General features: G+C 44.0%; 1 protein-coding gene across 4 annotated transcripts in view; it reads left to right on the plus strand.

Annotated features, from left to right (window-relative positions):
- Window positions 1-6: 6 nt before the first annotated feature.
- Window positions 7-18010, plus strand: part of LOC117505819 — a 191633-nt gene continuing 173629 nt past the window's right edge. For all 4 annotated transcript variants that reach the window (XM_034165358.1, XM_034165360.1, XM_034165359.1 and 1 more), the window contains exon 1: window positions 7-116. The gene's annotated coding sequence lies outside the window, so the exon portion shown is untranslated. The remainder of the gene's footprint in view (window positions 117-18010) is intronic.

Below are 18010 nucleotides of genomic sequence, written 5' to 3' on the forward strand. Positions count from 1 at the left end.
CGTGTGACTGCGGGTGTGCACGTCATCACTGCAGTGGCGCTGTGGCCACGCCCCCTCTGCAGTGTTCGGACGCAGCGCGACCAGGACCGAACGGAACCGGACGCTCCAGCGCTTCTGTGAGTTCCTCCGAAACAATGAGCTCTTAGTGTTTATTTATTTCTCCTTCCATCAATAATCAGTATTGATCCGCGGGCTGGTAAAATGGGCGTGGTGAAGGTGTTTATCAGTAAATCAAAGGACACGTGGTACCTGAAGACCTGGAACCTTTCAGAGACGACAGACTTCGGCCTCTTTAGATGGATCATTTATTTATTCTAGTTATTCATTCATTGATTTATTTTTATGTGTTAACTCATTTATTTTACTTCATTTATTTTTTTTCGTTTTGATGTGATAAGTTATTGATTGATGTCATTTATGTGCTGAGTCACTGACTTATTGATAATATATATATGTGTGTGTGTGTGTGTGTGTGTGTGTGTGTGTGTGTGTGTGTGTGTGTGTGTGTGTGTGTGTGTGTGTGTGCTGAGTGCAGTGGCGGCTCCTGAAAAGTTTCTCGGGGGGGGGGGGGGGGGGGGCTGTTTTTCTGATAATGATTAAGGCAACACATTCAGTAAGTACATTAATCAATACAGTGATATCAGTTTAACTCATACAACAATACCTCCACTAGATGGCAGCATACAACAGAATGATTTCTCCTCCAGCTCCATAAATTGCAGGTGGAAAGATGTGCAAGAAAGCTGCATCCAGGATCCTCACAAACAAAACGTGAATCAAAATTAAGTGGCCCCACAATAAATGAACCCACTTATGCACAGTGGGAGCAGCTGAGGGTGAAAAAACTTACCCTTAGTGAATTTCAGATGGAAAAGTGCAGGATGGATTTGTGTGTGTGTGTGTGTACTATTGTCAGTGTGATTTCTGTTACATATGTCACAGAGGTGCTCAACAGGCTGTGACATAAATTCATCTTAAATCAGGAGAATATCTGTTGTGTATTATTATTATTATTATTATTATTATTATTATTACTCGCCTTTATTTGAAAAGGGACAATGTACAGAGACATTAATCACAAAGATGATCTGTACCAGATTGTAACTAAATAGCTAGTTTCCATCTGCAGTCCCCATTACATAATAAAATACAGTGAAGGAATACTCAGTCCAACAATACCACACATACAGTCCGACACTGTCACACACACACACTCCCACAACCGCTCCAACTTTCACACATATACAAAATAAATGACAGATTTCAACAATGATTGCAATTACAGACAAGTCCTTATCTTAAAAATAAATAAATAAATAAATACATAGTGACCTACCTAATATATCTATCATTTTATATCAAGACATAAATAACAAATAACCACTTCTACACAGTAATATTAGTGCTGGCAGGTTTGGTTGTTCCCTAACCACTGTTTAAGCTCTGCTGTGAAGGTGATATAGTTTGTCTGATGTTTTAGTTCGTTTGGAAGATTATTCCATTCTTTTATGGCATTATAAGAAAAGGCAGTTTGTGCAAATGAAGTTTTGCGCTTTGGGATGGCACACTGCCCCCTGGTGGAGGCTCGTGTGGCTCTGGTAGTGACCGTAAGGTGTGAAGTGAACAAAATCCTTAAGTGGTGCAGGTGCAGAGTTATTTAAGATTCTGAAGACCAGACGAATTGAGGCAAATCTCTGGATATTGTCAAAACTGAGGAGTCCATGTTTTTCTAGAATATGACAATGATGGTATTGTCTTGGTTTCCTGTCCAGTACTTTTAGGGCTTGCTTGTGAAGTGATTCTAATGGCCTGAGGGTAGTTTTTCCTGCCTGGGACCAGCAGGTTATGCAGTAGTAAACACGGGACATTATCATGGCATTAAAGAAGATTTGTGCCGCTCCTTGTTTGAGTGAGTTTCTGATGCATTTAAAAGTTTTAATATTGTATTTGAGGCTTTGACACAGTTGTTTAACGTGTTTTTTGAAGGTGAGTGTGGGGTCTAACATGATACCTAAATAGTTGTACTCTGTCACATTCTGAATTGTTTCTCCATTTACTATAATATTGGGAAAGGGTGACTTTTTGCATTTATTAGTGAAATACATTGTGGCAGTTTTCTTTATGTTTAGAGTGAGGTATGAGTCATGTAGCCACCTGGCTACCTTCTCCATGGCCACGGTGAGTTTATTAGCTACCTGTTCTGCATCCTTCCCCCAGGCATAAATGACCGTGTCATCTGCGTACATCTGGACATGTACATCTTGGCACACAGATGGAAGGTCATTTATATAGAGTGAGAAAAGGAGAGGGCCGATATTAGAGCCCTGTGGTAAACCAAAATGGATATTTTCTATAGATGAACTGATGTTATTGATGCAGACACACTGCGAATGGTCGGACAGATAGGACTTAATCCAGGCCAGAGTATTTGAAGACAGTTTATATTGTGTTAGTTTCGACAGTAATATGGGGTGGCTAACGGTGTCAAATGCCTTGGAGATCTAAAAAAAATAGCTCCTACAACCCCTCCATTGTCTAGGTTTGATTTTATTGTTTCAATGAGCAAGCAGCAGGCAGTTTCAGTCGAGTGATTTTCACGAAACCCAAACTGCATGGGATGTAATAGTTGCTCATCCTCCAGATGTTGGGTGAGTTGTTCATCTACCACTTTCTCAAGGATCTTCTACTCCTTGTAACTGCACTATTCCACTGGGCTCCCTCTCATTCACACACATGTACTCAGTGTTGCTTCTACTGACTTTGCTTCCCCTTCTCTCCAAAGCATGTCTCCACCTCTCCGGACTAGACTCAACTTGCTCTCTACTCTCACTACAGATCACAGTGTCATCTGCAAACATCATAGTCCATGGGGACTCCTGTCTGATCTCATCTGTCAACCTGTCCATCACCACTGCAAACAAGAAAGGACTCAGAGCTGATCCTTGGTGTAATCCCACCTCCACCTTGAATGAGTCTGTCATTCTGACTGCGCATCTCACCGCTGTCACACTATTCTTGTACATGTCGTGCACTACCCTAACTTACTTCTCTGCCACTCCAGACTTCCTCATACAATGCCTCAACTCTTCTCTTGGCACCCTATCATAAGCTTTTTCTAAGTCCACAGACACACAATGTAACTCTTTCTGTCCTTCTCTGTACTTTTCCAACAGTATTCTCAGAGCAAACATTGCATCTGTAGTGATCTTTCGCGGCATGAAACCATATTGCTGCTCACAGATCTTCACCTGTTTTCTAAGCCTAGTTTCTGCTACTCTTTCCCATAACTTCATGCTGTGGCTGATCAGCTTTATGCCTCTGTAGGTACTGCAGCTCTGCAAATCACCCTTGTTCTTGAAAATAGGAACCAGCACACTTCGTCTCCACTCCTCAGGCATCCACTCACTTTCCAAGATTTTATTAAACAATCTGGTTAGAAACTCTACTGCCATCTCTCCTAGACATTTCCATGCCTCCATTGGAATGTCATCTGGACCAACTGCCTTTCCACTCTTCATCCTCTTCATAGCAGCCCTCACTTCTTCCTTGCTAATCTCTTTTACTTCCTGATTTACTCTCACCACATCATCCAGCCTTTTCTCTCGCTCATTTTCTTTAGTCATCAACTCTTCAAAATATTCCCTCCACCTTCTCAGCACACACTCCTCACTTGTCAGCACATTACCATGTGCATCTTTTACCACCCTTACCTGCTGCACATCCTTTCCAGCTCTGTCCCTTTGTCTGGCCAATCAGTACAAGTCCCTTTCTCCTTCCTTAGTATTCAACTTCTTGTACAGCTCGCAATATGCCTTTTCCTTTGCTTTTGCCACTTCTCTTCTCGCCTTACGCCGCATCACCTTGTACTCCTGTCTACTTTTTTCATCTCTCCGACTATCCCAAAACTTTTTCGCCACCCTCTTTCTCCTTATGCTTTCCTGGACCTCTTCATTCCACCACCAAGTCTCCTTGTCTTCCTTCCACTGTCCAGTTGTCATACCCAGTACTGTCCTAGCTGTCTCCCTCACCACATCCGCAGTATTGTCCAAAACTGCTTCCCCTCCAACTAGTGCTTCTCTCACCTGCTCGCTAAATTTCACACAACAGTCTTCCTCCTTCAGCTTCCACCATCTGATCCTTTGTTGAGCTCTCACTCTCTTCTTCTTCTTTACCTCTAAAGTCATCCTACAAATAACCATCCTATACTGTCTAGTGACACTCTCTCCTGCCACCACCTTACAGCCTCTGATTTCTTTTAGCTTGCATCTCCTATAAAGAATGTAGTCCACTTGTGTGCACCTTCCTCCACTCTTATATGTTACCCTGTGCTCCTCCCTTTTCTTAAAGTAGGTATTCACCACAGCCATTTCCATCCTTTTTGCAAAATCAACTGCCATCTGTCCTTCCCCATTCCTATCCTTGATACCATATCTACCCATTACTTCCTCATCACCTCTGTTCCCTTCACCAACATGCCCATTGAAGTCTGCTCTTATCACCACTCTTTCATGCTTGGGCACACTCTCCACCACCTCATCTAACACACTCCAGAAATCTTCTTTCTCCTTCATCTCACAACCTACCTGTGGGGCATATGCACTGATGATATTCATCATCACCCCCTCAATTTCCAACTTCACACTCATCACCCTGTCAGACACTCGCTTAACCTCCAACACACTTTTAACATACTCTTCCTTTAAAATGACCCCAACACCATTTCTCTTCCTGTCCTCACCATGGTACAACAACTTGTACCCACCGCCGATGCTCCTGCTCTTACTTCCCTTCCACTTGGTCTCTTGCACACACAATATATCTACCTTTCTCCTCTCCATCATATCAGCCAGCTCTCTCCCTTTACCAGTCATACTACCAACATTCAAAGTCCCCATTCTCTTTTCCACCCTTCTAGTTTTCTTCTTCTCCCGCTGTTGGTGGCAACGTTTTCCTCCTCTTCTTCATCGTCTTCGCCCAGCAATAGCCCAATTTCCACCGGCACCCTGTTGGGCAATAGCACCGGTGGCGGACGTTGTTAACCCGGGCCGCGACCGATCCCGTATGGGAATTCGATTCTGAGTCTGCATAGTTGGGTTGGCTTGTTTTACGCCGGATGCCCTTCCTGACGCAACCCTCCTCATTTATCCAGGCTTGGGACCGGCACTCAGAATGTACTGGCTGCACACCCCATGTGGCTGAGTTCTTTCAGTACAAATATAAACCCGAGTAAACCATGTGCAGACTTGAAGGGTCTGGAGAATAAAAGAAAAATAAACATCAAATTTAACAGAATGAAAAGGTGTGCCCAGAGTGCAAAATAAAAAAAAAATAAAAAAAAATGATAAGTACAGTGGGGCAAATGAGTATTTGACCCACCTAACAATTAAGTAAAAGCATTTGATCCCACCAATCAGTTTTCCAATCAGTTTTTTTAGGTACACTTCACTACTGTGAGAGACAGAATCTAAACAAAATGTGAAAAATTACATTATTTGATTTTTAAATAATTAATGTGCATTTTATTGCATGAAATAAGTATTTGAGCACAGACCAACCAGTAAAAATTCTGTCTCACACAGACCTGTTAATTTTTCTTTAAGAAGCCTCTTATTCTGCACTCTTTACCTGTATTAATTGCACCTGTTTGAACTTGTTACCTGTATAAAAGACACCTGTTCACACACTCAATCAATCACACTCCAACCTGTCCACCATGGCCAAGACCAAAGAGCTGTCTAAGGACACCAGGGACAAAACTGTAGACCTGCACAAGGCTGGGATGGACTACAGGACAACAGGCAAGCAGCTTGGTAGAAGACAACAACTGTTATGATTATTTATTAGAAAGTGGAAGAAACACAAGATGACTGTCAATCTTCCTCAGTCTGGGGCTCCTTGCAAGATCTCAACTCGTGGGGTAAGGATGATTCTGAGAAAGTCCTGAACTACACAGGAGGACCTGGTCAATGACCTGAAGAGAGCTGGGACAACAGTCACAAAGATTACATTAGTAACACATGATGGTGTCATGGTTTAAAATCCTGCAGGGCAGCAAGGTCCCCCTGCTCAAGCCAGCACATGTCCAGGCCCGTTTGAAGTTCACCAGTGACCATCTGGATGATCCAGAGGAGGCATGGGAGAAGGTCATGTGGTCAGATGAGACCAAAATAGAGCTTTTTGGTATCAGCGCCACTCGCTGTGTTTGGAGGATGAGAACAACCCCAAGAACACTGTCCCAACCGTGAAGCATGGGAGTGGAAACATCATTTTTGGGAGAGCTTTTCTGCAAAGGGGTCAGGACGACTGCACTGTATTGAAGGGAGGATGGATGGGGTCATGTATCGTGAGATTTTGTCAAACAACCACCTTCCCTCAGTAAGAGCATTGAAGATGGGTCATGGCTGGGTCTTCCAGCATGACAATGACCCCAAACACAGGGCAACTCAGGAGGGGCTCCATAAGAAGCATTTCAAGGTCCTGGAGTGGCCTGACTAACAGACCTGAACTCAATAGAAAATCTTAGGAGGGAGCTGAAACTCCAAACCTGAAATATCTGGAGAAGATCTGTATGGAGAAGTGGACCAAAATCCCTGCTGCAGTGTGCAGACTTGGTTAAGAACTACAGGAAATGTCTGAGCTCTGGAACTGCAAACAAAGGTTTCTGTACCAAATATTAAGTTCCGTTTTTCTATTGTATCAAATAATTATTTCATGCAATAAAATACAAATTAATTATTTAAAAATCATATAATGTGATTTTATTATTATTATTTTTAGATTATGTCTCTCACAGTTGAAGTGTACCTACGATACAAACTACAGACCTCTACATTCTTTGTAGGTGGGAAAACCTGCAAAATCGACAGTGGATCAAATACTTATTTTCCCCACAGTAGATAGTAGCAAAAAAGAGATTACATATAAAAAAGAGAAACGTAAGTACAAAACTGTGGATACCGCACATTAACAAATATTTCCCTCATTTCCAGTGTGTCTGTTGTGAAAGTGTAGGAACACGGACCCACAACAGGGGGCGTAAAAGAACGGGCAATGGATAAGCCAAACAGTAACAATTCAATGTTGTAAATTGTGCACAACGGAATACAGACAACAATCAGTTTGGGACTACAGTCAATTACACGTTGGGTGACGTGTGGGCAGGCTTGAGGATAGGAGACGCCCGTCCAGAACCGAGCCAGATCCCACACGGCCCTCACCACCAACGGATCTGAAGAACACCGGAACCGCCAAGTCCTGGGTCCCCAGGTGGTCACCGTCTTCAGCTGTCAGACCTGGTACTGCTGGCAGAGAACAGAAACAGCACAGGTGAGTGTGAGTACGCACACTCAGTAATCCCACAGTCTGTGTTCAGTAAGGAGGGAGCACCTCCACCTCCAATCACACACTCGTGCAGCTCCTGTCTAACCACTTATCTGGTTGGGGTGTGAAGCGAAGCCGTCGCTGATCACACCAAACGCCAATCCCACAGATAAGGCAATCACCACAGGAAAACGGCTGCAAAAGAAGTTCAGACTATTACACAAGGTTTTGTTCAGCAGAGAAAATTACCTTCAAGGTAGCTGATTTCTCGGCGAGGAGGTGGAGTTGCAGTCCGGCCTTTATGGTGATGGTGATGAGTTGACTGAGTGACAGCTGGTGCTGATGATGAGTGACAGCTGTCACTCCCAGTGGCTCCGGCGCCCTCTCGGGCTTGAAGCCCGCACTCCAAGCAGGGCACCATCTGGTGGTGATGGGCCAGCAGTACCTCCTCTTCAGCGGCCCACACAACAGTGTCATGTGACCTGGCTGTTTGGTTCCATTCAAAGCTCTAACAGCAGTTGGATAGAAACTGTTTTTCAGTCTGTTTGTTCTTGCTTTAATCGTCCTGTACCATCTTCCTAATGGCAGCAGCTCAAACAGAGAATGTCCAGGGTGGGACGAGTCATTAAGGATGGTGTTGGTTCTCCTGAGACAGTCAGAGCCATGAAGGTCCCCAATTGTGGGTAGAGGGCACCCAGAGTTCTTCTCCAGAGCTCTTTCCTGGTTGCCCCTGTGCAGCTGGTAAACCATATATAGAGGCAGTACGTGAGGATGCTCTCCATGATAGAGTGGGAAAAAGACACAAGCAGTCTCTGACTCTGGTTTATGTTATTTTTCCTAAGGATTCTCAGGAAGTGGAGTCTTTGCTGTGCCTTCTTTACCAAGGGTGTGGTGTGAGACCTGTGGATATGTGGGGGCCAATCCTGACTCTCTGTGAGTGACCTGACCGAAAGTCCTTAATCCAAAGATGTGGAATGAGGTAGACCGAAGTTCAGCAGTTTCCTCACGTGGCCATGGGGGAGGATGGTGTTGATGTTGAAGACATTTCTTTGGAGGAGCGAGTTGAAGGCCGTCCGGTCAGGCTGTTTCACCAAGCGTTCCCAGAAAACCCTCACAACATGTTTAGGTCTTCCAGGTGAGCTCGGTGGCTTACCTTGCCACCTGAGCCGACTCATCACCAGGTGGTGATCAGTTGACAGCTCCACGCTTTTCTTGATACTGAGTGACCAAAACACATGGTTGCAGGTCTGATTACATGATTACGAAATCTATCAACCCAGTAATCGACCCAGTAACCCAGTGAGCCCAGTAATATTAACATCCATTGATAGAGGTGTGGTCCTTTAAGCACCTTAAAAGTGTTAAGGAAAGGACAAGTTCAGGGCCTGATGGTATTGGGGGAAGGCTACTTAAAAACTGTGCAGAGCAATTGGCTGATATATTCTGCCACATCTTGTTCAATGGAACTTCGTAGAGTACCCTCCCTTTGGAAATCCTCAACAATTGTTCCAATACCAAAAAACAAGTCACCTAAAGAACTGAACGATTACAGGCCTATAGCACTAACATCTCTCGTTATGAAGACTTTTGAGAAAATTGTGAAAGAGGAGCTTTTAAGACAAACACAGGGAGTGTTAGACCCACTCCAGTTCACATACAGATCTGGAAGGGGCGTGGATGAAACGATCTCCACTCTACGTAATCTGGCTTTGCAGCATCTTGAAGGTGCAAATACCTTTATTCGGATGTTGTTTATTGATTTCTCCTCCGCTTTTAACTGCATACAACCACAGTATTGGCAGAGCGATTAAGAGACATGAGCATTGATGTTGGCCTAATTTTATGGATTATTGACTTTTTAACAAATAGATCGCAGAGAGTCAGAGTTAATGAAACTCTCTCCGATGCTGTTGTGTCATCCACTGGAGTCCCTCAGGGCTGCATTTTATCTCCTTTGTTGTTTGTTTTTATACTAATCTCTGTCAAAGCCAACATGATAATCATCACATCATAAAATATGCAGATGATTCAGTTATCCTGTCCCTTCTGCACGGTGATGACTCCACAGACCACATTTTGGTCTTGCTGGACTTTTTAGAGTGGTGCCATTCATCCTCTCTATATATAAATGTGGACAAAACTAAAGAAATGCACATTGATTTCAGAAAAACACCACCTGTTCTGAATCATATGTCCATTGATGGGAAGCCCATAGATGTTATGAGAATTATAAGTATCTGGGCACCCAAATTGACAATAAATTATCCTTTGAATTGCAGGTTAATGCAGTGTGCAGTAAGGCGCATCAAAGAATGCACTTTCTGCGAAAACTTAGGAATTACAATGTAGATGGTGTCTTCATGAAAATGTTCTACAGTTGCTTTGTGGAGTCTGTGTTAACCTTTTCCTTCCTGTGTTGGCTCAACTTATTGAACCTTAAGAATCGCAACCGTCTTTGTAATATTGTCAAGGAATGTGGTAAAATTATAGGAACTCAGTGCATGGACATCATGGACCTTTTTAAAACAAGGGCTGTGTCAAAAGCCAGGAAAATTATGGCGGATTCGGCACACCCTCTGCACCCACAATTTAAGTTTCTGCCCTCGGGCAGATGCCTGGTAATGCCCAGATGCAGAACCAACAGACTAAAAAACTCTTTTATTCCCACAGACATTACTCTCCCTAATAACACCTAAGGACTCACTGTTGCACTTAAGTCTACACTGACTTGCACCTTATTTCTTGGTTTTTGTTTTGTATATTTATTCTGCTGTGTTTTTATGAACTTGTATGATGCGTTTTTATGAATGCAATTTTTACTGCTGACTGCACCTGAATTGCCCCCATGGGGACTAATAAACGATCAAATCAAAATCAAATCAAACATTTGACTGAGGGTGTTCTGGTACCATGTGTACTTATGAACACCCTTGTGCTCAAACAAAGTGTTCTTTTATGGACAATCCATGACCAGCACAGAAGTCCAACAATAATTCAGATCAGAGGGGCCATTCCTCTCAATCACTCCTCTCCAAGTTTCTCCATCGTTACCCACTTGAGCATTGAAGTCCCCCAGTAGAACTAAGGAGTCTCCAGCACCTTTTCCAGGATCCCACTCAAAGTCTCCAAGAAGGCTGAATACTATGAACTACTATGTGGTGCATATGTAGAAAACAACAGTCAGATTCCTCTTTGCAACATGAAGTGGGATAGAGGCAGCCCTGAGGTTCACTGGGGAAAATTCCAAAATAACGGCACTCTGCTGGGGACTGAGTATCCCCACACCTGCCCAGCGCCTCTCACCCTGGACAACTTGGGAAAAAAGAGAGGCCAGCCCCTTTCCTGGAATCTGGTTCCAGAGCCCCTGCTGTGTATGGAAGTGAGCCCAGCTGCTTGTAGTTGGCATCGCTCAACCTCCCACATAAGCTCAGGCCCCTTCCCCACCAGAGAGGTGACTTTCCAAATTCATAGATTTAAGTTCCATAACCACTGTTCTCTCGCCTGACTGGTCAGTAAATCCACAGTCATCTCACCCGACTGGTCTGTAAATCCACTGTCCTCTCGCCCGACTGGTCGATAAATCCACTGTCTTCTCACCTGACTGGTCGGTAAATCCACTGTCTTCTCACCTGACTGGTCGGTAAATCCACTGTCCTCTCGCCCGACTGTTCAGTAAATCCACTGTCCTCTCGCGTGACTGGTCAGTAAATCCATTGTCCTCTCACCCGACTGGTCGGTAAATCCACTGTCATCTCGCCTGACTGGTCGGTAAATCCACTGTCGTCTTGCCTGACTTGTCAGTAAATCTATTGTTGTCTTGCCTGACTGGTTGGTAAATCCATTGTCGTCTCGCCTGACTGGTCGGTAAATTCACTGTCCTCTCGCCTGACTGGTTGGTAAATTCACTGTCCTCTCACCCGACTGGTCGGTAAATTCACTGTCCTCTCACCCAACTGGTCGGTAAATTCACTGTCCTCTCGCCCGACTTTTCGGTAAATCCACTGTCCTCTTGCCCGACTTTTCGGTCAATCCACTGTCCCCTGCCTGACTGGTTGGTAAATCCACTGTTGTCTTGCCCGACTGGTCGGTAAATCCACTGTCCCCTGCCCGACTGGTTGGTAAATCCACTGTCGTCTTGCCCGACTGGTCGGTAAATCCACTGTCCTCTCACCCGACTGGTCGATAAATCCACTGTCCACTCAACACGACTAAATTTGACATTGAAAGAATAGGTTGAATGAATAGTAGAGTTGTTGGGAGTGGAGCCACTGCACTCGAATTAAAGCCACTGCTCCTTCATGTTGAAAGGAGCCAGCTGAGGTGGTTCGGGCATCTGGTATGGATGACCCCTGGGCGCCTTCCTCGGAAGGTGTTCCAGGCACATCCATCTAGGAGGAGACCCCCGGGAAGACCCAGGACTAGGTGTAGAGATTATATCTCCACACGGGCCTGGGAATGCCTGGGGATCCCCCAGTCAGAGGTGGTCAATATGGCCCGGGAAAGGGAAGTCTAGGGTCCACTGCTGGAGCCCCTGCGACCCGATTCCACATAAGCGGTTGAAGATGTGGGGTGAGTGAATAGGTTGCCATAGTCTCCTTTGAGGGTGGGTGATAAAGGGTTAAAATCAAAGAACATATTATGCAATAATTCTACTAACGCGGGCAGCCCCATTATCGCCCAGTCACTTGTCTGTCCCCATCAGAAACATAGCACTTTGTCTGAGTTTATGGGCAAACCACCACAACTATTTTCCCGGATGTATTGAACATATTTGATACTGACTGATAGGCCGCAACATTGCAGGACAGTGCCGGATGTGGGCTACAGCCGTAACAGTGCAGTATGTTTTTGCAGCATGTGTGTGTCCGTGTGTGCTCCAACTTCAACTCCTCATTATTCACATTAAATCTCCCTAAAACTTCCCAACACAACGTCTCCCATTTGCCTCATCTTCCCTTCCCCACTAGGAACTGAAAAAAAACCTGCACTTTTCGCGACTGCTTCGGTGATTGCAGCCAAAAACAAAACAGTACAAGTGATGGTGAGGTGATGCTGTGCTTGTGTTGCACAATGGCAGGCTGTCCCCGGAAGTGGTCAAATCCCGCGATATCACGCAGGAGTTCAAGTCTCACAACTGTAACCTATTAAGCCAATTTCGACTCTTCATGGTGAAACTCAAATGTGACATTTATTTTAACAAATATGAGCACAAAATCACAAATACAAAAAACAGCATTAGCATCAAGACAATACCTGCATTCATTTACTAGGTGGTGACCACCCGTTTGAGCCGACTAATTCACCTGCCAGGGGTCACACAATATCTTCACTGGGTGAAGGGAGCAGTGGCAGCTCCAGCAGGTCTGTTCTTTAAGGGTTAAATTAACTTAATAAATGGCTTTCAATTATTCGACTAATAAAAAATAGGCGACTAGTCAGGGTGCCGTTGCCTAGCCTTTGGAGGTCCTTCCAGGGAGATGCCTCTCCAGACCATCAAATCAAATCAATTTTATTTATATAGCGCCAAATCACAACAAACAGTTGCCCCAAGGCGCTTTATATTGTAAGGCAAAAGCCATACAATAATCACCACACCCACCACCAAACCACTCATGCTGAATGATGTTGCACGCAGCATAATGTTCTCCATGGTGTCTCCAGACCATTTCACATCTGTCATGTATTCAGGTTGAACCTGCTCTCATCTGTGATGGACCTGTCAATTCTCTGGCCTGCTGGAGGTCATTTTTAGGGCTCGGTTCGTGCTCATCCTGTTCCTCTTTGCACCAATGAGCAGATACCGGTCCTGCTGATGGATTATCAGCTTTCTTCTGGCCTGTGCAGCTCCGCTAGAGTAACTGTTTGTCTCCTGTAATGTTCTGAGGTAAAATGACAGGATCTGAGAGGGCGGGGTTTTTTTCTGTTACATATGTCACAAACGGCGGGGTTATTTCTGTTACATATGTCACAGAGGGCGGGGTTATTTCTATGACATATGTCACAGAGAGCTGGGTTTTTTCTGTTACATATGTCACAGAGGGTGGGGTTATTTCTATCACATATGTCACAGAGGGCGGGTTTTTTTCTGTTACATGTCACAGAGGGCGGGGTTATTTGTATGACATATGTCACAGAGGGCGGGGTTATTTCTGTTACATATGTCACAGAGGGTGGGGTTATGTCTGTGACATATGTCACAGAAGGCGGGGTTTGTCACAGGGGGTGGGGTTTTTTCTGTTACATATGTCACAGAGGGCAGGGTTATTTCTATGACATATGTCACAGGGGGCGGGGGTTTTTTCTGTTACATATGTCACAGAGGGCGGGGTTATTTCTATGACATATGTCACAGAGGGCGGGGTTTTTTTCTGTTACATATGTCACAGAGGGCGGGGTTATTTCTATTTCATATGTCACAAAGGGCGGGGTTATTTCTATGACATATGTCACAGAGGGCGGGTTTTTTTCTGTTACATATGTCACAGAGGGTGGGGTTATTTCTATGACATATGTCACAGAGGGCGGGGTTATTTCTATTTCACATGTCATAGAGGGCGGGGTTATTTCTATGACATATGTCACAGAGGGCGGGGTTTTTTCTGTTACATACAGAGGGTGGGGTTATTTCTATTTCATATGTCATAGAGGGCGGGGTTATTTCTATGACATATGTCACAGAGGGTGGGGTTATTTCTATTTCACATGTCATAGAGGGCGGGGTTATTTCTATGACATATGTCACAGAGGGCGGGGTTTTTTCTGTTACATACAGAGGGTGGGGTTATTTCTATTTCATATGTCATAGAGGGCGGGGTTATTTCTATGACATATGTCACAGAGGGTGGGGTTATTTCTATTTCATATGTCATAGAGGGCGGGGTTATTTCTATGACACATGTCATGTTTCTGTACTATGATGAATTCTAAAACCTGACTGAAACTCTTCAAATAGACCATTCCTCTGCAGGTGATCAGTTAGCTGTTTTACAACTACCCTCTCAAGAATCTTTGAGAGATTGGCCTATAATTAGCTAAGATAGCTGGGTCAAGTGATGGCTTTTTAAGTAATGGTTTAATTACTGCCACCTTAAAGGCCTGTGGTACATAACCAACTAACAAAGATAGATTGATCATATTTAAGATTGAAGCATTAAATAATGGTAGGACTTCCTTGAGCAGCCTGGCAGGAATGGGGTCTAATAAGCATGTTGATGGTTTGGATGAAGTAACTAATGAAAATAACTCAGACAGAACAATCGGAGAGAAAGAGTCTAACCAAATACCGGCATCACTGAAAGCAGCCAAAGATAACGATACATCTTTGGGATGGTTATGAGTAATTTTTTCTCTAATAGTCAAAATTTTGTTAGCAAAGAAAGTCATGAAGTCATTACTAGTTAAAGTTAATGGAATACTCAGCTCAATAGAGCTCTGACTCTTTGTCAGCCTGGCTACAGTGCTGAAAAGAAACCTGGGGTTGTTCTTATTTTCTTCAATTAGTGATGAGTAGAAAGATGTCCTAGCTTCACGAAGGGCTTTCTTATAGAGCAACAAACTCTTTTTCCAGGCTAAGTGAAGATCTTCTAAATTAGTGAGACGCCATTTCCTCTCCAACTTACGGGTTATCAGCTTTAAGCTACGAGTTTGTGAGTTATACCACGGAGTCAGACACTTCTGATTTAAAGCTCTCTTTTTCAGAGGAGCTACAGCATCCAAAGTTGTCTTCAATGAGGATGTAAAACTATTGACAAGATACTCTAACTCCCTTACAGAGTTTAGGTAGCTACTCTGCTCTGTGTTGGTATATGACATTAGAGAACATAAAGAAGGAATCATATCCTTAAACCTAGTTACAGCGCTTTCTGAAAGACTTCTAGTGTAATGAAACTTATTCCCCACTGCAGGGTAGTCCATCAGGGTAAATGTAAATGTTATTAAAAAATGATCAGACAAAAGGGAGTTTTCAGGGAATACTGTTAAGTCTTCTATTTCCATACCATAAGTCAGAACAAGATCTAAAATATGATTAAAGTGGTGGGTGGACTCATTTACTTTTTGAGCAAAGCCGATAGAGTCTAATAATAGATTAAATGCAGTGTTGAGGCTGTCATTCTCAGCATCTGTGTGGATGTTAAAATCGCCCACTATAATTATCTTATCTGAGCTAAGCACTAAGTCAGACAAAAGGTCTGAAAATTCACAGAGAAACTCACAGTAACGACCAGGTGGACGATAGATAATAACAAATAAAACTGGTTTTTGGGACTTCCAATTTGGATGGACAAGACTAAGAGACAAGCTTTCAAATGAATTAAAGCTCTGTCTAGGTTTTTGATTAATTAATAAGCTGGAATGGAAGATTGCTGCTAATCCTCCACCCCGGCCCGTGCTACGAGCATTCTGACAGTTAGTGTGACTCGGGGGTGTTGACTCATTTAAACTAACATATTCATCCTGCTGTAACCAAGTTTCTGTTAGGCAGAATAAATCAATACGTTGATCAATTATTATATCATTTACCAACAGGGACTTAGAAGAAAGAGACCTAATGTTTAATAGACCACATTTAACTGTTTTAGTCTGTGGTGCAATTGAAGGTGCTATATTATTTTTTCTTTTTGAATTTTTATGCTTAAATAGATTTTTGCTAGTTATTGGTGGTCTGGGAGCAGGCACCGTCTCTACGGGGATGGGGTAATAGGGGGATGGCAGGGGGAGAGAAGCTGCAGAGAGGTGTATAAGACCACAGCTCTGCCTCCTGGTCCCAACGCTAGACAGTCACAGTTTGGAGGATCCCAAAAAATTGGCCAGATTTCTAGAAATGAGAGCTGCTCCCTCTAAAGTGGGATGGATGCCGTCTCTCCTAACAAGACCAGGTTTTCCCCAGAAGCTTTGCCAATTATCAATGAAGCCCACCTCATTTTTTGGACACCACTCAGACAGCCAGCAATTCAAGGAGAACATGCGGCTAAACATGTCACTCCCGGTCTGATTGGGGAGGGGCCCAGAGAAAACAACAGAGTCCGACATTGTTTTTGCAAAGTTACACACCGATTCAATGTTAATTTTAGTGACCTCCGATTGGCGTAACCGAGTGTCATTACTGCCGACGTGAATTACAATCTTACCAAATTTACGCTTAGCCTTAGCCAGCAATTTCAAATGTCCTTCGATGTCGCCTGCTCTGGCCCCCGGAAGACAATTGACAATGGTTGCTGGTGTCGCTAACTTCACATTTCTCAAAACAGAGTCGCCAATAACCAGAGTTTGATCCTCGGCGAGTGTATCGTCGAGTGGGGAAAAACGGTTAGAGATGTGAACGGGTTGACGGTGTACACGGGGCTTCTGTTTAGGGCTACGCTTCCTCCTCACAGTCACCCAGTCAGCCTGCCTTCCCGACTGCACGGGGTCTGCCAGGGGGGAACTAACGGCGGCTAAGCTACCTTGGTCCGCACCGACTACAGGGGCCTGGCTAGCTGTAGAATTTTCCACGGTGCGGAGCCGAGCCTCCAATTCGCCCAGCCTGGCCTCCAAAGCTACGAATAAGCTGCACTTATTACAAGTACCGTTACTGCTAAAAGAGGCCGAGGAATAACTAAACATTTCACACCCAGAGCAGAAAAGTACGGGAGAGACAGGAGAAGCCGCCATGCTAAAACGGCTAAGAGCTAGTAGCTACGCTAAGCTAGCGGATTCCCAAACAGGGAATCCGACACTAGACAGGCTGTGGAGCAGCACAGGTAACGCACGACAACAGTGCTAAAATAAAATAAAAATCCACTAGACAGGCTGTGGAGCAGCACAGGTAACGCACAACAACAGTGCTAAAAAATAAAATAAAATAAAAATAAAAATCCACAGGACAGGCTGTGGAGCAGCACAGGCAACGCACGACAACAGTGCTAAAACAAAATAAAAATCCACTAGACAGGCTGTGGAGCAGCACAGGTAACGCACGACAACAGTGCTAAAAAATAAAATAAAAATAAAAATCCACTGGACAGGCTGTGGAGCAGCACAGGTAACGCACGACAACAGTGCTAAAACAAAATAAAAATCCACTAGACAGGCTGTGGAGCAGCACAGGTAACGCACGACAACAGCGCTAAATAAAAATCCACTGGACAGGCTGTGGAGCAGCACAGGTAACACATGACAACAGTGGTAAAAAATAAAAATAAAAATCCACTAGACAGGCTGTGGAGCAGCACAGGTAACACACGACAACAGTGCTAAAAAAAAAAAAAAAAATAAAATAAAATAAAATAAAAATAAAAATCCACTGGACAGGCTGTGGAGCAGCACAGGTAACGCACGACAACAGTGCCAAAAAATAAAATAAAAATCCACTGGACAGGCTGTGGAGCAGCACAGGTAACGCACGACAACAGTGCTAAAATAAAATAAAAATCCACTGGACAGGCTGTGGAGCAGCACAGGTAACGCACGACAACAGTGCCAAAAAATAAAATAAAAATCCACTGGACAGGCTGTGGAGCAGCACAGGTAACGCACGACAACAGTGCCAAAAAATAAAATAAAAATCCACTGGACAGGCTGTGGAGCAGCGCAGGTAACACACGACAACAGTGCTAAAAAATAAAATAAAATAAAAATCCACTAGACAGGCTGTGGAGCAGCACAGGTAACGCACGACAACAGCGCTAAATAAAAATCCACTGGACAGGCT

Source organism: Thalassophryne amazonica, unplaced genomic scaffold, assembly GCF_902500255.1.
Source record: "Thalassophryne amazonica unplaced genomic scaffold, fThaAma1.1, whole genome shotgun sequence".
NCBI classification, from domain to species: Eukaryota; Metazoa; Chordata; class Actinopteri; order Batrachoidiformes; family Batrachoididae; genus Thalassophryne; species Thalassophryne amazonica.